General features: G+C 37.8%; 1 protein-coding gene and 1 long non-coding RNA gene across 3 annotated transcripts in view; one reads left to right on the forward strand and one right to left on the reverse strand.

Moving 5' to 3' along the window:
* nxn (nucleoredoxin) overlaps positions 1 to 22,435 on the forward strand; it is an 89,966-nt gene that overhangs the window by 12,693 nt on the left and 54,838 nt on the right. Inside the window, exon 1 of one of the 2 annotated variants that reach the window (XM_028572523.1) lies at positions 3,718 to 3,762. The exons of the other annotated variant lie outside the window; for it this stretch is intronic. The gene's annotated coding sequence lies outside the window, so the exon portion shown is untranslated. Of the gene's footprint in view, positions 1 to 3,717; positions 3,763 to 22,435 lie in introns of those variants that run through there. 2 annotated transcript variants of the gene reach the window in all.
* Positions 13,957 to 15,254, reverse strand: LOC114551510 (uncharacterized). Its single transcript, XR_003691915.1, has 3 exons — positions 15,170 to 15,254; positions 14,885 to 15,054; positions 13,957 to 14,062 (listed from the first exon to the last, which is right to left on the reverse strand). It is a non-coding gene; the product is annotated as an uncharacterized LOC114551510 (long non-coding RNA).

Consider the following 22,435-nt stretch of genomic DNA (forward strand, 5'->3'; position numbering starts at 1 on the left):
CGGTCATTACCCTAGGTTTGGCGATATGTCCGTACATACTGTGTACTCCCTTTAATGACTCTTTTTGGAATTTATAATAACTTCATTTATGAGGTTATGTAATTTGCTGGATTAGCAAAAACTGGCATTCAAATGTGACTTGTTTTAGTCAAAAACTGTTTCTCAGTTGATTTACGATATTGATATTCTACTGTATATTTTGTCATACCCACCCCTCCCACCTCTAGGTCGAGGTTTAACAAATCAAAAAGAAAATCCTGAAATTGTTGTATAAGGATCGTGATTCTACAGATGCAGCAAACCTTTACAAATGCATTCAATGTCTGAATTTCATCCCAACAACCTCACTGAAGTGAAATAAAAAATATTGCTTTTTCATATATTTCAAATTTTCAGTTCACATCCACATTTTGACACTTTTTATGATTTGAAAAATGTCCTCAAATCAATTTCCAGGTGCAGTTATTTTCGTCTGGTGCCAGGAGTGATTGTTGACTTATAATTTAATTACTTTCATTCCCTATGACTTACTTTTATAAAAAGAGCATGTTGTGAGATAGAGGAGACACACACACAAGATCTGCGTTGTTCACTTAAAGGTTAAAGCTTAAGGGCCATTCCCTTGAGGATGGTCATAAAAATATGTCACGTTGGTTTTTGCTAAACATTCGCACACATTCAGTGTTTGCAACTACAGTTTGAACATTTTGATTTCCTAAAAAAAAAAAAAACACTTGGCAATCTCTTTGCATCCAAAAAAGATCTCTATCCAGGGCGCCTGGTTAGCTCACCTGGTACAACGTGCACCCATGTACAGAGGCTCAATCAGTCCTTGTCGCAGTGGCCGCGTGTTCAGTTCTGGCCTGCAGCCCTTTGCTGCATGTCATTTCCCCTCTCTCTCCCACTTTCCTGTCTTAATCAGTCCTATTAATAAAGTCTTCACAGCAAGACCAATTAATTTAGTTTTTCTAGTCATCCTAGATGTGGACTTGGACTTGACTTTCTTCCTCTGAAGGAAATTAATTTGCAGAAAGCTTACAAGCTTTAAAGTGAGACCTTTCCTGCTGATGTGACTTATAGCCTGTGAGGTGTTAAATTGAGCCCAGAGACCATGCAAGTGTAGGGAGTAGGTAAACCCAGACAAAATACTTAACCCCCCCCTCTACTCCACAGCTCACCAGTATGTCACTCGCCACCTGCTCATTTGACAGCGCTGCTGGTTTTGGAAGCAGCAGGTGTGCTCTTTAAGTGCAATGGTAGCAGGTTCCGCTCTGACAACCCCAGCCTGTGTGTTGTGGTCACTAAGCTTTCTTTTTTTCTGCAATATATAGACTATACTGGGATCATTAAATGTCTTTATTGTAGCCACATCAATAGCTAAGTGTTTGTGTGCACACAATCCCCCATAGAAGCTTACAGAGCTGATGAACTGAAGCAGAAAGAAAAGCCAGATTAAGGTCAGGAATGTCTGCGTCTTTCTGCCAAGTTAATATACCTTTTCCCCTTCTCCCTTTTCATCTATCATATAATTATGGTGTGCAGCAAGAGCCGAAAGGTATGTACTATGTTTTTAAAAGACTGAAAAAGCGGGAGAATAAAACCATGAATTTTTGTTGCAAATGAAAATATGACTGTAGGTTTTTCTGGTATGAATGAAACCAGGCTCAGAGAGAAAGGTGAGACCCAAACCAGAAGGCACAGGTTTGATCTGTGCTTCTTCCTCAAGAGTGCAAAGAGTAGCTCATTGTAGCTGAAGTGGAATCATTTCTCTCCTGTCCGAACCCCCTGAGAAACAAAGGCATCTCCATCCCTTCATCGTTTCCCCTCAGCGCTTTGTTGCTCCAGTTGTTCGCTGTCTGAGCAGTTGAGATGAACTGCAGATAGAAACCTTGTGCAAAGATACTTTTCAAAAAGAAGAAAAAAAATTGGCAGAACTTTCTGCAAGTCTGTCAAAATTCTCACAGGTGCTTTATGAAACTGCTTTCCCTCAGTTGGACTTTTTAAAGCTTGAGAGGGCTGAGTGAGTGCGAGGAATCCTCTTAACTTTGCTGTGGTGAGAGAAAAACTCTGGGTTGGGATCTACCTGTGGGATGGAGATATGTTCATAATGCATACTGTAATTACAATCTAATTACTGGCATAATCACAAAGTATGAAAGCAGCATTAGACATCATTTGTGCGAACAGGCTATTATTGGTGATGTTTTTCAGTTTTTTTAAGGTACAACCAAGGACTACAGAACAATGTATAATGCGGTGGGACGGACTGTACATTCTCTCGCTTTCTATGTTCTTCCTTTATCCATTCTCAGAAGGTGAAAGCAGAGCTGAGTTTAATACCTGGCGTGGCCTCAAAGCTCCGAATAGTTCCGCGGAAAGCTGAGCGGTTTGTGTAAGTTCAGGGATAGAGATAACAGATTGCATGTCAGTTGTGGCTGGTAAGTTGCCGGTGTTTGAGAAATGGGTGTACCACACACTGTCCTGGAATATTAGGTAATAATACACTGGGGTTTCTCGAGTGTGACCACTTTGAACTAGAGTCTGCTGATCTTAGAGTATTGCTGAGAATCTTGACGAAGAGTGTAGATTATATAACAACAGATATTCCTTTGGTAATAGTCAGGTGTGACCTACAGTTTGTTCTGATTTTACTGAGGCTAAGTTAAATAGCTTTTACAGCCTCCTGTCGAGGGTGGTCTTTTCATCTCCTGTCCCTTTATCCGTTCAGCTTCCCCTCCGTTATGAGACCCTTGAGTTATATTGGCCTTGAACGCCAAACCTGCTGTGCTAGAATCATCTTACAATTAGGCTTGCTCCTTTCCATTGTTGATTCCTGTTTTACGGTATCGCCCACAGGACATCAGAATAAGCCAGTAGAGACAGCCCTGCAACCCTTTTTTTCTTTAGCTGAAAGACAGCAATTAAAAATAAGAAAGGTAATGGTGCATTTCCAATGATTTGCATCCATTACGTGTCATAATATTCCATGTAAAATTCCTCAGATTACCATGCATTTCATGTTCATTTAGACCCATCTTTGATATCACCATGCTGTGATTATGAATGTAACTTCAGATTTTTGTGCAGCCTTTATGCCAAACAATAACACTACTGCTGCTCATTATGCAAACACCCAGATAACACTTACAGTATTTATGTGAATTATTTTTTTTTTTTAAATAAATGCCAGAGGGAAATCCGCTGGTGGTTTTGGGGTGTAGTGATTAAGTCTACGGTTAGTACGGTTTGTGTACTTGGCACTAAATTAGCAGATTGAGAGACAAGAAACAAGAGCGAGGCTCCCACCACGATCCTGGGCCGGCTTTTGTGTCTGCACTGGTGGAGTGTGAGCAGCTGTAGGACGATGCCAGCATGAGGACTGAAATAATTACTGCAGCATGCTAGCTTAGTCAACACTGTTCAACTGCAGCTGTTTCCTTTAACCGTTGAAAGAATTTCAAAGGATGTAATGTAGCTTCAAGAATTTCTTTTTAGCAAGTGGAGCCATAACTACCAGCTAGTAGTGATTTGCTGCACAGTGGTGCCATTTTTGGAAAAATAAATACACTTAAAGTTTAATGGTCAGCGTCTGTGACACGGAGAGGGAGCTGACACAGGAAGATTTATTATCAACCTGGCGGGCTTGGACACACACACTTGTGCACTCCCACCATTTTGCTACGTTGTTTTTTATAAACTCCACCCCTGCAGCACTGTCCTCTTCCCACCAACACAAAAGAGAGCAGGACGAGAGCAAACTGGGTCAGGTTTCTTTCTATTTATGAAATGTATGTTTTATTCCTCTTTTCGGTGGTCTTTAAACGTGTGGATGTTTTGTTTCTTTTTCCATGAGGTGCAGAGGTGAGAAAAGCTCCCAAGACCTTTGTAACCTTGGCAGAAAATGTAATTCTTAGGACCCTGTCACGTATAGTAGGAAGCTGATTAAGAAGTATGTTTTCAGTGCCTTTTAATGTGTAATAACAAAAGAATTTGGATTCTCTTTTGTCACAAATTTGTAGTGCTTTAATGGAGAACATATTCATAGTTCATGGCTGCAGCTCAAGGTCTTTTTGATAATTGCATTTACAGACATGGTGGGTTTTGCCTCTCAGCAACATCTTCCTGCCCAGCCTTTTCCCAGATGAGCAGCACTCTGTCATCTCCGCCTGCCAAACGCAGCCGCCGAAAAATGGAAACACTCCAACAGGCAATCGCTTTGGTCAAAATTATGTTAAACAGGCAGTTGTCTCACATGCTGCATTGCTCCCATGATATGTATATTTTTTTATGCTCAGCACATTTTGCGGATTGCCCATCTTCATAAATGTCTCTGTGCAAAGATGGAGATGTGAACATTAAATAAATTTCAGTGATTATAGGCGATGGCTGTGCATTATTGTGCAGACCTGTATCTCACAGTTTCCTGTTATTCATCAGAGAGGCCAGAGTGCGTGCCACTCTTCCTGCACACTTTCTCAGGCTCTAACAATAGTCCCCTCGCCACTGGCCCCTCGTAATCCTCTTTACCACCAGCCCTCTCCTCCTCATTCCAACAAGCTCCCATAGGCCAGGCACCCCACTGTGTTGTCAACATCAACCAATCATGCGGAGAGCTGCCACAACTTTTAAATGTTTGGAAATGAGGCAAAGCTGCTTATATGGAAGTTAAATACTTTGACATCTTGAATGCTTTTAGATATTTAACTGTAACTTGTATGAGAAGACTAGGATGTTGAATTATAGATAAACGTTTGATTTCCCAGCTGCATGCCAGAGTGGGGGTGCCATTTTTGCTCGCATTATTTTATTTGTGCACCTTGGTCTTGCATCTGGGACATGCGACAGCTGATCAGGAGCATAGGGTTTGTTGTTGTTGCTGTTTGGATGTTTTTTTTTTTTTATGTCTTAAAGCAGCAAGATGGCCATCACTGTAGGCCCCACTTCAGGATGCACAGGGTTTGTCATGCATTGTTTATCATCTGCTTTGATATCGCTCTCTGTGGTCTTTGTGTTGAGTTTCCATGTTAAGCCGAGCCAAGGGATGCTGAGAGGAAGAAAAATAAGTATTTAGTCACATTTCTTCTTTACTGCCTTTGTTTGTGTGAGTCGGTTTTTGTCTAAACATCCATCCAGGTTTCTGTTTGTACAGCATGTATCTCTCATGTGCTTGCGTGACTTAAAGGAGAATTCCGGTGAATTTCACCATGTAGCTCTGTTTGTAAATGAGGAGTGCTGTCAGTAGCGAGAAAAACTAAACCAATGGGTGCTGCCTACACCAAGTTATCCTCCTGCTAGAGTTAGCACCCAGGAGGCTGAAACAGGGCAGGTTTAAATTGGTTTTAGCCTCTAAACATGTTTGAAATGTCATTACAAGTGCCTAGCCAATCCCTCCAGGATTTTGCGATGTCGCGATCACGCCAATTCACGCAAATTCAACCAATGACCGTGACTTTGGTGCGACTCGCAATTTTGACCAATCACAGCAATAGATAGATAGATAGATAGATAGATAGATAGATAGAGACACTCATCTTAAAGGATTATTAGGAACACCTGTAAGATTTCTCATTAATGCAATTATCTAATCAACCAATCACATGTCAGCTGCTTCAGTGCATTTAGGTCATCATGGTCTAGACCTTCTCCTGAACTCCAAACTGAATGTCAGAATGGGAAAGAAAGGTGATCTAAGCAACTTTGAGTGTGGCATGGTTGTTGGTGCCAGACGGGCTGGTCTGAGGATTTAACAATTTGCTCAGTTTCTGGGATTTTCACGCACAACCACTTGTAGGGTTTACAAAGAATGGCCTGAAGAAGGAAAAACATCCAGTATGCTGCAGTCCTGGGGGGCGAAAATGCCTTGTTGATGCTAGAGGTCAGAGGAGAATGGGCCGACTGATTCCAGCTGATAGAAGATCAACTTTGACTCAAATAACCACTCGTTACAACCGAGGTATGCAGCAAAGCATTTATGAAGCCACAACACGCACAACCTTGAGGCAGATGGGCTACACCAGCAGAAGACCCCACGGGTACCACTCATCTCCACTAAAAATAGGAACATGAGGCTACAATTTGCATGAGGTCACCAAAATTGGACAGTTGAAGACTGTAAAAATGTTGCCTGGTCTGATGAGTCTCAATTTCTGTTGAGACATTCAGATGGTAGAAACAGAATGAGAACATGGATCGGTCATGCCTTGTTACCACTGGGCAGGCTGGTGGTGGGGGTGTAATGGTGTGGGGAATGTTTTCTTGGCACACTTTAGGCCCCTTAGTACCCATTGGGCATTGTTTAAATGCCACAGCCTAACTGAGCATTGTTTCTGACCCTTTATGACCACCATGTACCCATCCTCTGAAGGCTACTTCCAGCAGGATAATGCACCATGTCTCAAAGCTCCAATCATTTCAAAATGGTTTCTTGAAATGACAATGAGTTCACAGTACTAAAATGGCCCCCACAGTCACCTCATCTCAACCCAATAGAACATCCTTGGGATGTGGTGGAACGGGAGCTTCATGCCCTGGACGTGTATCCCACAAATATATTTATAAATTATATATATATATGTGAAGTTTGAATATATTGAATGAATCTTATTCTGAATATATTGAATGAAAGTCTGAATATATTGAATGAATATCTGAATATATTGATTGAACCTTGAATATATTGAATGAACCTTATTATATATAATGACGTTTGAATATATTGAATGAATCTTATTCAGAATATATTGAATGAAACCTTGACTATTTTGAATGAATGTCAGAATATATTGAATGAACCTTGAATATATTGAATGAAAGTCTGATTATATTTGAATGAATCTTGAATATATTGAATGAAAGTCAGAATATATTGAATGAACCTTGACTATTTTGAATGAATGTCAGAATATATTGAATGAACCTTGAATATATTGAATGAAAGTCTGATTATTTTGAATGAATCTTGAATATATTGAATGAACGTCAGAATATATTGAATGAAAGTCTGAATATATTGAATGAAAGTCTGAATATATTGAATGAACGTCAGAACATATTGAATGAACCTTTAATATATTGAATGAAAAAATATATTGAATATATTGAATGAAAGTCTTGAATATATTGAATGAACGTCTGAATATATTGAATGAACCTCTGAAATATAATGAATGAAAATCTGAATATATTGAATGAAAGTCTGAATATATTGAATGAAAGTCTGAATATATTGAATGAAAGTCTGAATATATTGAATTAAGTCTAAATATATTAAATGAAATCTTGAGAGTCCTTGATGCTTGCATCATCAAAGGAGTACCCTTCTGATTTCCCTGGCTACACAAAATGGCATCGGCTGAAATTGTCCAATACTTTATTGAACTGGAATCTTTTCTTGCAATAGCTGGTCATACGCCAAATGACACAAACAGTTTGGAAATTATATCGCGTCACCTTGAGGATCATATTTCCATTATTGCGACATTCTTGGTGCTCATGAGCAATCCTGTGCCACAAAATGTTGCTGAAAGAACATTATGCATCCTTCTTGACGGAATTTATGAGTGTCTTTGGGAGATGTTGGAAGAAGTAACTCTTCAAATGGAAGCGCATAGTATGGGCACACATTCTGCATCTCGGGTAGGAAGACCGAGGTAAGTGATATAAATGGAAACAACTGTAATGATACTGAAGTTGGCTTCCGATTCACAGCGACCGATTTGGCATTTGAGGGAAACCTAGGCAATAACTTGCATTGCTGACTATTTAACTTGTTAGACATTTTAGTTAAACTATTAATGATGTTTGAAACACTTTTATAGATTTGTAAAAGCTTTATTATGATAAAGGGAGATTTGACTTTTTTTCACATGTAGACCACATTGAACCAGGTCAGTTCTAAAACCATTATACCAGGACTAAATTGTCCCAGAGAGGCTATAGATTTTTTAAACACATTTTCAGATCTGTAAAAGTGTATTTAGAGATACATTTTCAATTTAATTTCCCCATAACTGCCAAATCGGAAGCTTTGAATCGGAAGCCAACTTCAGCGTTGAACAAATGTATGGGGATGGATGTTGTTGCAGGCCAGGAATATACTTTTGATTATATTTCAATTTTTTGTACATGTTACAATCAAGAAACTGCTAAGATTATTAATACAAGGTGTTGTATTTAGTGGTGGGAAGTAAATATATTTAGAACTGTAACCTAGGCCTACTAGACTTCACTACAATATTTTCATTTCCGGCTACTTTATACCTCTACTCCACTACGTCAAAAGAATGTTACAAACTTTCTAATTATAGTACATGTACATAATTACAGTCCACCACTGAATATACTGTAAAATCAGTCATTCACTTACATTTCTTTTTTTTTTTCTTTTTTAAGGTACAACATACCAGCTGTTCAGCTTACTCACATGCGGGATTTAGGATTTAGCTGGATGGCCATATCTCGAATGCTGTCTGTAAACATTCGAACACTGTACAACCACAGGACACATCTTGGTTTAGTGGACTATGGGAGTTTTACCAACATTTCAAATGATGATCTTGACCGTCTTATTACTCAGGTTCTTAGTCAAACCCCTGGCTCAGGAGAGACCTACATCACTGGTAGTTTGAGAGGAGAGGGATTAGAGTTCAGAGATGGCGAAAAGCGAGAGCAATTAAGAATGGTAGATCCTGTGGGAAGAGCCTTAAGAGGACGAAGGGCAATACAAAGGAGGGTCTACAATGTGTCTGTCCCAAATCAAGTGTGGTATGTACTGTTTTGTAAATTTGATTAACATTAGTCATACTCCCTAGATGGTGAATGAAACAAATCAGAAAGATTGATGTACTGATTTAGGAAGACCAAAACAATGTCAAATAAATAAGCCATGTAAAATATAGATATCAATTAAGCAATCAAGTGTTTCAAAATAATAACATTTCTTTTTATTCTAGGCACATTGACACAAACCACAAGTTGAATCCATGGGGATTTGTGTTTCATGGAGGAGTTGATGGCTATAGCCGCTGCATTACTTACTTACGATGTTGCACAGACAACAGAGCAGCAACTGCCTTGCAACTTTTTCAGGGTGCTGTTGATGTATTTGGACTCCCATATCATGTCAGGAGTGATGCTGGGAGTGAAAATATCGATATAGCACGGTTTATGATTGAAAATCGAGGGGCAAACAGATCAAGTTTCATGGTTGGACGTAGTGTTCATAATCAAAGAATCGAAAGATTGTGGGGAGAACTAAACAGGGTGGTGTCAGCATACTTTAAAGACCTTTTCCTCTTTATGGAAAATGTTGGAATTTTAGACAGCACTGACCCACTTCACATTAGGGCTCTTTACCATGTTTACCTTCCGAGAGTAAACAGATCTGTGGATGAGTTTGTAAGGCAGTGGAACAACCACAGCTTAAGGACAATGGAGAGCAGGTCCCCACTGCAACTCTGGACAGTGGGAATGCTCCAACTTCCTCAAGATGTCAGACTGAATCATGTGCATGTGCAACCCCCTTATTACCACCACTGGGACGTTGATTTAATGCAAATTAATTCAATGATTGATGATGGAAATCATGGGATAGAACATTTTCTAACAGCATGTGACCTGCTTCAAAGAAATGACTAATAATAATTTGACAAATGAAAACCCAGAGCAATTATTACCACATATATACATGTGTGCCGTGTATATTATGTATCATTTTACAAAATGTATAATTATAACCATATTGACAAATATGAACCATGTGTTTTTTATTACTTAAATTAGTTCATTTTGTATACAGTTTTGTTAATAGAAAAATATTACATTTAAAGTCTGCGATGCACATATCCCACCACAATAGATAATAAAAAGACAGTAAGCCAGTACACACAAAGTAGTAACAGAGCCATTTATTTGTTAGAAGGCCATACCACAACCTTGAGTCAATATTCTGCCATAGCAAGGGGGCTGGACAACATTTATAAAACAATTTACAACAACCCTCCTGTACCAAAAGAACTAATGGGTTGTTGGAGCAACTTATTCTTTTTCGACCCATAACTATGTACAGTTGTTTGGACACATCTCCAAATCGGATTTCAAAGATAGCCATGTATGATCTTTTTTGAACTCTTACCATGAACTTTTCTAAACTATTACCAAATTGTGTTTTTAAATTAAAAAGCCACTTTTATCAAAAAGTTCACATAAAATCTGAAACACAAAGCCACGGCTTGAAAAATATCTTCAAAAACTTTGTTTTACTGTATATTTTCATATTATTACAACAAAAAAAAAAAAAAAAAAAAAAAAAACATAACAAGCTTTACAAAGCCCTCCAATACTTTTGACATCTCATGCTCTTCCAAATCCGGGTGAATTGCGTATGGCAAAATTCATGTCAGATCTGAAATCTGTGTATTCTGCATGAACTGGTATGCGAAGAATATTTTCGCAAGTATTAGCCACTGGAAATCGAGAGTGGGTGATGAATTCAAGGCTGGGCTTTGAGAGAAACCCAGTGCTGGAATGCTGTCACATCCAGTGAAGAAAACGAGAATATCTTCTAGAGAGACATCGTTTTCAACTGTAAAACATAAACAGAGAGTAGCACAATTAAATCATATATATGTCTGATATTTAATTAAGTATTATACTACTGGAGTAATACAGAAGTGATGTAAGAATGGTGACTATTGAAATGACACTGGAATTTGGAAGGGTTGCCTGGGTTAGTGAATATAGTGCACCATTTACCAACAAAAAAGAGATAGGAGCTAGCAACATTATATGCACACAACAGCTATAACAACCAAGATATGTTGGTACTGTAGATGTGCATCTGCTAGTTTGGATTATGGTACATATAAATTGTCTTACTTTGGAGGGATCCAATTCAACACTGCAAACTTTTTGTTGCAGCTTTTTTGCAATCAAATGAAAGAAGCAGATCAATTAGCCAAAATCAGAGTCATGAGCAGCAAGACTGGGTTTGGGGCTTCACCAAGTCACTTTAGCTTGTTTAAATCAGTTTAGGATTGAGACTGATCACACATAGTAGTTACTTGGATGTAACTCTACTTCAATAAGTGTGTGTGGAGACCTGTAATGGCATTTGCTTTTTGGTTTACCTTTTCAAGGCTCATGGCGGCACTCAAGAACATTATTTTGACTGAATTTGTACATGATACAACATGTATTATTATGCATTTTGTTAATTTGTAATTAACTTAATTCAATTGAACACACAATTGAATTGTTTTTTGCATCTACGATTTAATTATTTCTCACTTTGTATTTACATAAATGTTATTAAATTCAGTTTAGATTCAGTGTTTTCTTTGGTAATACTATCTACACAAATTTCTATTACCTAATTTATATAAGGGTATAGATTAACTTTCATGATTTCTATTTTTATAGTTAATTTATGAGCATTGTTGGAATTAGTCAGCAGTGATACAGTAGCTAACCAGTAAGGGTGTCACGGAATTTCTGACCGAAATTAAGTCACAATCTCGTATTTCGAATAAAACAATGGAATCACTGATACGGCCACGCCCCCACGTCAAGTCCGGTCGGTTTGACAAGAAAAAAAAAAAAAAACTAGTTGAAGTGCTGCGAAGAAATGCAGTAGACCCATCGACAGAACTTGAACCCCCTCCTCTTTCACTGAAGTCACCGGTGTGGAAGTATTTTGGATTTTCAGTGACTTATATTGACAATGTTCACGTTGTATACAAAAAAAAAAAAAGGCACAGTTTGCATGCTCTGCTATGTGTTTACCATATTCTGTGTTTTTACCATTGCACATTAGCCTAGCAGCTAGCAGAGATTCCTTGCGTTTATAGCTTAATCCCGACAAACCGCACGGTTGAATTTCAGCCTGCAGCCTAAACAGAGCAGCTTATATTGGTTAGAGAGAGCCACAAGTTAGCTGACTGCCGAGTCGCCCTCTCTGTCTGCTCAGCTGCTAAGACCGCTGTGCTGGCTCGATGGCGTTTTAAGCCCCTAACCAAGCCATTGGTTAGCAGCGCTGCAACCGTCGTCTTCAAGGCACCTAACCATAACCATTTGACGTTTCTTGATCTCAATCGTGCAAAGAACGGACATGTGTTCTTGGGGAGAACGTTCTTGCTGGTTGTTCTTGGAAGAATGAGCTTGCAAGTTCACAAGCACAGAAAACACTGTTAACAGTTTGAGACGATGCGTTCTTCCCGTTATTGCTCAACACCCCCCCCCCAAAACAGAGGCTACCTGCAAGGCTCCAAAATAATAACAGCTAGAAATAAAAACCACAACAATATAACCACTTTGTATTTAAACACTCTCCGGACAAGAAAACCTCACAATGTTACAACTACTGCAATATTGATAAATAAAACTTGAGCTTCAATTTTATTGTATGGTTTAGCTCAAACACCCCTTACTTAGTCAACAGAGTTAGACGCGGTCCCTACTATTATTAGTGTATCAGTTTAAGTCAGTTTAAATTAAAAAAAGAAGTAGGCATATGCACTGGCGTGTCCTAGGTGTCCCTATTAGTGTTATGTGGAATTATCATTTCTATATTATTGTAGTACACTGTATATGCCCAGGGACAACAGATGGAAATTAGCAATTCAAATTATAAAGGTTGGTGTCTCCCCTTTAGTCTACATAACATGTCATAGCATGTTACCACTTTATGTACAACTGTTCATTTATCATACAGACTGAAACTCAACTTCTAATAAATCAGAAAACAAAAAACACCAAAAAAAGTATGAACGGCAAAATAAAAGCCTCAATTTAAAAGACCGGTCTGAGAGACCTCCAGCTTACAGCGGATGAGGAGATGAGCTAGCGGCACCAGCAGGCGCTATCTGGCTATCGCGTCACTTTATGGAGCTTCTCAACTCCGAAAACTTTGAGGCAAATTGTCAATTCATCAACGATTTTCACTACACTGGCTAGCAGTTCATTTCTCGCCTAAAAAGTTCTCAGAAGTGAATTTAGTAATGAATAAGATGGCGAAAATTTTTAAAATTGTCCCGTTGTTGGGCTGTCTATGTACCGGAAACCGGACCCTCGTTGAATGCCGAAATGAATGTTGGGATGCAGGTGCTGCCAAGTTCATACAAGTTACCAACCAATGCATCCTTGGTAAAATGGGCGTATCAAGAACCTTTCCTGGAATCTTAACTGTTCTTGGTGAAATGCAAACTTGTGTATTGGGACAGTACTTTGGCAACACAAGATGACATTTCACAGGGACACAAGAAAACAAGTCAATAGAAGAACACAGATTGAGAAACTCCAATAACCATTGCCTTCCAGGCAATGCTGCCTGAAAGACGACATTGGGGGCTTAAAACGCCAAATACCGCTGTGGGTCTGCCCTCAATTGGAAAATTGTTTTTTCTTTTTACTTTATTGACAAATTGTCAAGTTTCCAATTGACTGAAGATATAAGTTATCGTTACATTATGTTGTTAATAAATGTTTTATATTTGACAATTTAGTGTGGTACATTGTGAACAAAGGTCAGATATTATATTGCATAAAAGTGTAGTCTAAAAATGGCATGGCAACCTGTGCTTTAAAAATATTAATGTAAAAATCGAGAATCGAACCGTGACCTTAGAATCGAAAATGTAATCAAATCGATGATTTGGAGAATCGTGACACCGCTACTAACCAGTGGTATAAGGATGAGAGGCCAGGGAGTGTGATCATCACACATCCCCCCCAACCATTGATTCACCTTACCTTAACAAGGGAGACAGAGGTTAATTCCAGCTCATGACTATTTAAGCCACTGCAGAAGACAAATAATAGTAAACATTCCATCATTCCAAAATGCAGAACTTACTTTCAGCATCCTGAAGATAGTCTTGCCAGAAAGCCAGGATTCGGCACTCTTCTCGAAATGCATTACTCCCCTCTTCGAGTAAATGATCTCAAGAGATTCTCCACATCAGTCGCTGTTAAACCCTTTTCAGCCTTCACAAAAAGGCATTTTGTTTGTAGAGGGTATCTCTGGAGAGCATCTAGGACACCTAGAGATGTTAAACCATCTCTGAACCTAGTAAAAAGGAAACAAATGTTAAAGGGTAGTTCATGTGATTTAGCACCTATGGTGCAAACCAGTTTTTTACATTTTAAATCTTTAATTTAAGTCCCTAATGAATTCGAGGAAAAATAAATTATACGTTCAGTTGCACTAATACACTATAAAATTGAACTCTGCATCCACCATTTCATTTTTTCATATACTGTGGTAGGGCTGCATGATTTGAAGAAAAAGTCAAATTGGGATTGCAATTTACTATACTGTGCTAATGATTGCAGTATAATGGTATCATGACTTTCATTATCAAGAAAAATGCATAAAATAGGCTACTTACATTTTGTATTATTTTTAAATAACTTAGTATTTGACAAATGAAATAAAAAATACAAATTGTTATTAAAATAATACATTTTGTATGCCCTTATAAACAATGGCATTTAAGATGTGTGTAATAAAATAACTAGTGATTAAGTTACAAAATATGCTTACAACCTCTTCTTAAAGTGCATGCTGTGAAACCCTGTACACTTCTGATAGTCATGTGACCATACGCGATACAAGCGTTACTGCCTAAACAGACTGACTGGTCACTGGTCATCTTTTGTGGACATGGTTAGAAGGGGCATGCTTAATACATCCATGGTGTATCGTAATTTGGAGGGCGGATTCAATGTAGATTTAACACAAAACCATAATCAGGCATTGAGGCCTGCAAATGTATTGTTCTGCATTAAATCCACGCCGTGGGTATGTACGTAGGTACGTGGAGCTACAGACCCTAGCCTGATGTGCACCTGAAAAGTTTAACTACTTGTCGCTCACACATTAAAATACCTTTCAAAAGGTGCACGGGTCCGCTGGAGGACATACCAGTGTGCCAAGTCCAAAGCAGTCTCTTGTTTGTTTTCCAGTGTTATGCGAACATTGTGACCAGCAAGACTGATTAAGCTGGCTGCCTGTGCAATTGCCTCTTGCAATTGTGATTCAGTCTCAGCCTGTAAGATCTAAAAATATAAAATATTATTAGGATATGAAGATACTGTTTAAATTGCATGTTAATGAGTGCACGCTAAATGAATAGTTTGTAAATATGATAGAATCCATGAAATATATGCTCACCGACTGCACCTGTGACCTTGTTTCTTCATCAGTAATATGTTCAGTTTTGATCTTCACATTGTCTGGACCCTTTATAAGACACTCGTGCACAAGAGTTCAGAAAGGAAACATGGACTCTGCCCCCATGGGCGATTGACATTGCCATGATCTGACCAGCATTAAAGTATCCATTGTCTTTCATTGCTGTAATCATATGAAAATAAAAAACATGTCAACTGTTCACAACAAAAATTATATTTGTCCCTATCGCCCCACCCATCTGTGTGAGATTAGAGAACTCAGATTAATTTTCTTCTAAATTTAATTTCTCAATAAAGTAATATAGATACTGTATAAAACATGAACATTTCTTACATTTTCTAATAATTAATTTCAGGTATAATGTATTTATTGATCCAAAAAAAAATCCAATAGTGGCCTTTTTAAAGCAAAAAAGTACCTTTGGAGTTGCATGTAAGGACTTTAGCATTAGGTGGACCCTCGAAGATGCCAATCTTGTCCTTGATTTCGTGTAGACAGAGTCGGAAAAACTCACGAGTAGGACCTCCATTGTCCACAGCACCCTCAGATATCCCATAGTCATCAGTGAACTTAACGTCTACCTTCTTCTCGGGTGAAAAATTGGATCTGCCCATGGCTCTGGATGCTCCATCCCACACATTTCTTCTTACAATATTGAGGCGTACAGTGCTGTCATTATTTACTCGAGAAGCAATCCGCTCCATTATTCTCTCCAACGTCACCTTTAAATCACTGAAACAATAAAACAATACAATGTAGTTATTGTCATTATACCTCTCCCACTGAACTAGCATGTAATATCCACATCATTGTAACTAATATTTAGTTTACTGAAACCTATTTACATACAGTACCGTTTTACTTTTTTTCTTACTCATTCAGAATAACTTAACAAATAAATACCAAAGAGTAACAGAACCATTTCCAACACTGGCAACCACCCTCCCACCAATAGGAAATTGACAAACCACAAAATCAACACATAGGGGCCTTATTTTAATGATATAAAGCGCGGCGTGAAGCGCCTGGCGCAGGTGCATTTAGGGCGTGTCCAAATCCACTTTTGCTAGTTTGACGGCAGAGAAAAAGGGTCCATGCGTCGGGCACATGGTTCAAAAGGGTTGTACTTTGTGTCTTAACCCTTGTAATGTGTTAGAAAGCTGCACACATTTTTTGTTTTAGCAGGTCAAATTTGACCCATGATTTACCTCAGCTTAAAATACTCAAAACAATGATCATCATCAATATTGTTTTTTCACCTCATAGTTAACTTATTATGTATTCATTAAATTTAAACACTTTAAAATGTTATTTTTATTTATGGACCTTGGATCTTAAAGTATACAACTTGTTTTTAACTTAAAAAAGTTTAAATTCACTCGTTATATTTCCAATAATGAAGACAATGGGTACTTATTTTATCTGACTATAATAGACTAATATTAGAACACACCTCCAAAATGATTTGCATGTTGGGTTTTTTTTCAACTTGGTGTACAGATCCTCAAATGACGCTACAGCTTATAGGATGCTGAGTCATGCCAGAGTATATTGCATGCTACCATGTTACTTTGGATTTTTATCTGTCATACTCTGTATCAAGAGTAAGGTATATTGGGACAAATGGGTGGAACACTTGCCATACATTTAGCCTCATTCGAGAATCTTTACACCCCAGTAAGAAGCAACAGCCCCATGGAAGCACCCAGGTGTGTTTTGTCGATGCACATCCAGCAACACCCTTCCATGTTGGATTGCTGTTCTCAGTTGGTGGTCTGTGTTGGGTGTGATAAAGGGATTGACGACCATTAAATGTCAGTTATTTTTTATTTAAAGAACTCTTTTTGAGCATCTGGGTCACTTGGACCCTCCTCTTCATTAGATGTGTAATCTTGTTAAAAGACTTACCTTTTTCCTAACCTAAATCTATCGGGTCATTTTTGACCCGTAACACCACAGATGTCACTATTGTTTATAATATTAAGTTGAAAACCCTAAATGCAAATAATTTTGGAGGTGTGTTCTAATATTAGTCTATTATAGTCAGACAACATAATTACCCATTGTCTTAATTATTGGAAATGAGTGAATTTAAACATTTTTAAGTTAAAAACAAGTTGTATACTTTAAGATCAAAGGCCAAAAAATAAAATTTTAAAGAGTGTTTACATTTAAATGAATACATAAGTTAACTATGAGGTAAAAAAAAACAATATTGGATGATAATTGTTTTATAAGTATTTTAGGCTGAGTTAAATCAGGTGTTGTCGATCTCCATCTAACAAACACCTTTCCATGTCGTTGGATCTTCTCAACAGATGGCAGTATGAGCAGCTCAAATGCTGTCTTGATATCTTGGACATGTGACACAGCAACCCCGAAGTCATTCTGATGTCTCAGGTGGTGCTCTGCCTTGGGTGTTGATGAACATTTTTGATTTGTATATCGTTCATGTCACCCCCCTAAAGATGATACTAACTTGGGACCCGTAACACCACATATGTTGATTTTTTTTTTTTGAGACATTTACAATTTCCTAAAATTCTCAAAACATTTTTGTGTTAGAAAACACAAAAATGAAGCCTTGTTCAATAATATCATGAAGCCTTGTTCCAATAATAAAAAATAAAAAAAAAAAGTAAATGGTATTTTTTACACATCTGAAATTGAAAACAGGTCAAATTTGACCATAACACAATATAAGGGTTAATTAATCATAGGTGTGTTTTGGGCGTAACATGCAATATCATGTTGTCTCCCAATCCCTTTAAAAGCCAGGTGCTTTTGTACCTTGGCGCATTGCTATTATAATGGTGGATTTGCTTTTCATTCTTAATCTACATATAATTTTACTAATGCGCTGTCGAAATAACGATATGCTGCATTATTGACTTTAGACCAGGTTTTTGTTGGTCAATGGTGCGATCACTTCTTGCTGCGTCAAGATAGCAATCGCCCAGAATGCACCTGAACACACCTCCCTGTAAGACCCGCATGCCCATGGGGACACAGATGGGCGCAGGTGAATTTGCTTTTTAAATGGCGAGGCGCTGGACAAGAAATTGACAACGCCGTCGGTCTTAAACTAGCAAAGACACTTGCATCGGTCTTGCGCAAGATAGGGCCCATACGGTACAATAAAACATAATGCATATTATAGCATGGGTAATCTTCAATCTTGACAAGTGACCACAAAAATGATTGAATATCAAATAAAGATGAAAATGTCAATATTGTGCAATGATAAATACTGATATTTCTGACTCATTTAGGTTGCAACTTGCTAATTGGTCTCACTACTAGTCTAGACATAATAGATATTGCTATCCTGAATTAAAGTTTAAATAATTACATTTTATATATGTTCTACTGACCTCTCACTTGAACTGGAATCTAAAGACCTTGAAATGGCTTCCTGGAGATCATGGTCATCAGAGAGGTATTCTTCCTCAAATAGGTCCAGGTATGTACTACAATACAAAATAGCAATATTTCATAATTGATATTAAAAGGTACAAATATATGATTTTAACACAGCCAGTTGCATTAGCAATATACTAAGAACATCCTTACTGGTCTAATAACTTTAATGTTCTCAAATGGAAAGTGCGTTATTAAAGTTATAAAAATAGGGGACACCATGATTCAGTATAAAGTAAATGTATTTTACACACAAATTATACTGTTAATAAAAGGCCACTAAAGCCCAGACCATAGAAAAGATGTACGAAGAGACAGAAATGTCAAAATATTAACCTGTAGGATGTGCTGGATGAAATGTTGCCAGATGGTTGGGGACCATGGGACACACCAGAGGTGTTGCCACTGGAGACTGCAGAGGTTCCACTGGACAGGATGAGGGTATCATCAATAGCGATGACAGGAGGACTAGTGGACATGGTGGCGGTGTCAGCTGAGACGGAAGGTGCATCGGTACAAATATCTTCGGTAGCAACACACCAGATAACTTGATCACCACTGGAGATGGAAGGGTTATTTCTGAAGAGGGACTGGGCCTCAACAGTGGAGATAGCTGAGACAACTTCTTTGGAAATGTCACCTACACTACCAATGACTGCAGAACATGGAAAAATAGTTTATTAACATTTAACTTTTGAGTAACATAAAACTGATATGAGAGGATCAGAACCCATCTTGTACAATGCATGAAAGTGGTGGAACAAAATATTACTTACAATAACTAAATTGTGAAAACACAAAAACAACCAGTCAAAATCTGCCTGTCTCTTCCTACATCCAGCCAGATTCTCACCTCAAACCACTGGCATTCTCTTGTTGTTCACCAGATGCCTTTTGACTTTCCTTTGTTTCCTCCTTTTCCCATAAAAAGACTGCCACACCCTACTACACACCTGTTTTTAATTCCATCATGAGCCCTGACCTTCCCTGTCCACCTGTTTCCACTTTTTTTAATCCATCCTGCAGCTACTTAACCTGGACATTCTAAATTTTTTTTTTTAAGTTACAATGTTGTTTTTTGTGCATTGTGGCATACAGGCATACCTGCCTGTAAGCCTTCTTTATCATTAAGAAAACCCAAAAAAAATGCTTTCTAATATACATTTAGTTTATATCCCTATTATCCTGCACAACGAGTTGTGACCAATATGATATAAACTTGTTTGTAGATGCATGTACTGTAAATACTGTAAATTAATTTACCACATTTGTCACTGTCTGAAATTTGAGCAAAATCAAGGCTCTCTGCATGGCTGTCTTCCTCAGAAGATGGCTGTCAATTGAAACAGACAACAAACGTTATGTATCAAATACAGTGCACTATCAATAAAACAACATGGCAAATGTATTATATGAGGGCATAGAGCAATTAATAGTGTTTAAGACATCCAGTCTGATATACAGTATTGCCATTGCTAGTCATCATTTTTAAATCTTCATGCACTAGCCTACTTACAGATTGGTTTTCCTCACTCAAAAATGACCTTGTCAGGCCTGGCGTAAATGGACTTTTGATGGAAGAGTTTTTTTTCAAAAAGGCCTCCACTCAACTTTTGATTGGAGGTTAGGGATGGCTCGACTAGTTTGTTGTGACAAGGCATCAAGATTTGCAACCTAAGGGAATAAAAAGCACACTGTATATGAAACTTGTTAAAAAAGTAAAACACTACACAGAAAGGTTTTAGTTTCAGTACATAATTTAACAGAAATAACAACACAGAAATTTACATTGTCAAGTTTTGCAAGTCACATAACTTTAAAGTAACTACATATTTACAATCACAATGTGATGGGAATGTAAAAAAAAAAAATATTTAAATTTACAACACACCCAAAAATATCCTTTCATAATACAGTATGATATTATTGCAAAAATGTAAGAAAATGCATAACAAATGTGACAAAACAGATCAAAAGCTTACCTGCAGCCCTCCAGAATTGGCTGGAAGGCCACCGTTATTGCCTGCAACACTCTTCCGGAATCCCAGTCACAGCGAAATTCCAGGGCAGATTTAATATGTCCCTTTTCAAAAAGCCAAGCTTTGCTGGCACGCCTTGGTACATTTGTTGATTTATGGTCTGGCAGGAGAATTACCTCTTTGGTAAAAGACTGAGCCACAGGACAGCTCAATTGTGCCTGAAACCTTAAAGAACAAAAAAATCAACTATACTCAATTACATTGAACACTGTAAAAATATATACTGCATTATACATTTATTTACAATAGGATTAGCTAGGTTTAGGTTTAGCTCCTCAGTACATCTGACTTGCTCACTGATCACAACCCCATCAGGCTTCTCAGGTCATCAGGCAGAGGCCTTCTAGCAGTTTAAATTTATTTTTATTTTTACTGAACATTTTCTATCTGTACCCAGAAATAGATCCAGGTCTGGTGAGGGGACATCAGTTACTGTCAATGCGTGTGTGTGTGTGTACACATTTGTATGATTTACTTGCATGTTTTTGTTGTCTTATTATGTTTTATCTATTTCTATTCATGCTTTGTTTTAATGGACATGCACATTTTAATGTAAAGGACTTTAGGGTTTAGCCAGTTGTAATGAAAGCTGCTATTCAAATAAAATTTGCATTGAATAGTAGCCTACAGAGTATATTCACTCATATTTTCTGTTTACAAACAGGCAACTGTCTTAATAGTGAATTTATTTTAAACTGTAGTTATGTTTTTGTGGTTGATTACATTAATTTTAGCACTTGTATCTCACATGGTATGATCTTAAATTGGGTACCCTCATATTGTACTGCAATACAACAATAGGCCTAACTAATAACAGATTTAATGCAATTGGTTTGAAAAGTTATTTTTAAATAAAAAGCCTCACAAACATCTTGAATCAATTACTTAACACCACTACTAGTTAAATTCGGGATGGTGTTACTGCATAGGACAATTAAAACGTTACTAATATCAGGCTAATAGGCTCAACATTTAAAAAAGGGCAAAGTTACAAGACCGTGTACAGAAACTATCATAGACGCGTCAATGTTAAAAAGCTCGCTCTAGACGTTAGCGGTTTGAAGTCTGGTAAACTTGTTCCATGGTAACAGCGAGCAATCAGAGGACGTTGCTGCTACATAGGATTGTGGGTAGTGTAGTTTTTCTCCATATGATCGCGAATAAAACATGTTTTCTAAAAACAAAGGTTGATTTCCTTACAGACTTCTAAGCTTCTACAGGAACAGAAACTTTCGTTTTAACCACGTGACTCCACACACTGTTGAGATCTAGGCAAATTTAAAAAAAAAAAAAAAAACACGCTGAATAGAGTGGGCAGCTAGCTTCAATTTCCTTTAAAAAGTTTAAGCTAGCAAAATGGGATTTCAAATGTAAAGATAACGTTAGAAATCTCTAGGCCCTATCTTTTACAAAGTTTGCTGTTCAAATGACTAATAATGAATACTTTTGCGATTGGCCCGGTCCAGTAGGACCAACGACCGTTATATCAATCTCATCTGCCACTAAGCTAGACTGCTTTGACAATGCCCAATGGTGTACCTCTCAGGCACTAACGCTAGCCTAGCTAGTGGCTATTCTACCGCTATCTGCTCCGTTAGTTTGTGTTATTGTGTGACGTTGGGGTTTATTAAAATGGTTTGGATTCCTTTTGTTAAACCACAAAGCCATAGCTACAATAACCTGGCTGCGTTAACGTTAAAGTACGTTTTTGTCAATGGAGTCTGGTGGCTTTGAAAGGCAATAGCATGGATATTTCTGGTTAAACAAACTATTCAAATGTATTAAA

The sequence above is a fragment of the Perca flavescens genome, chromosome 3 (genome assembly GCF_004354835.1).
Source record: "Perca flavescens isolate YP-PL-M2 chromosome 3, PFLA_1.0, whole genome shotgun sequence".
NCBI lineage: Eukaryota > Metazoa > Chordata > Actinopteri > Perciformes > Percidae > Perca > Perca flavescens.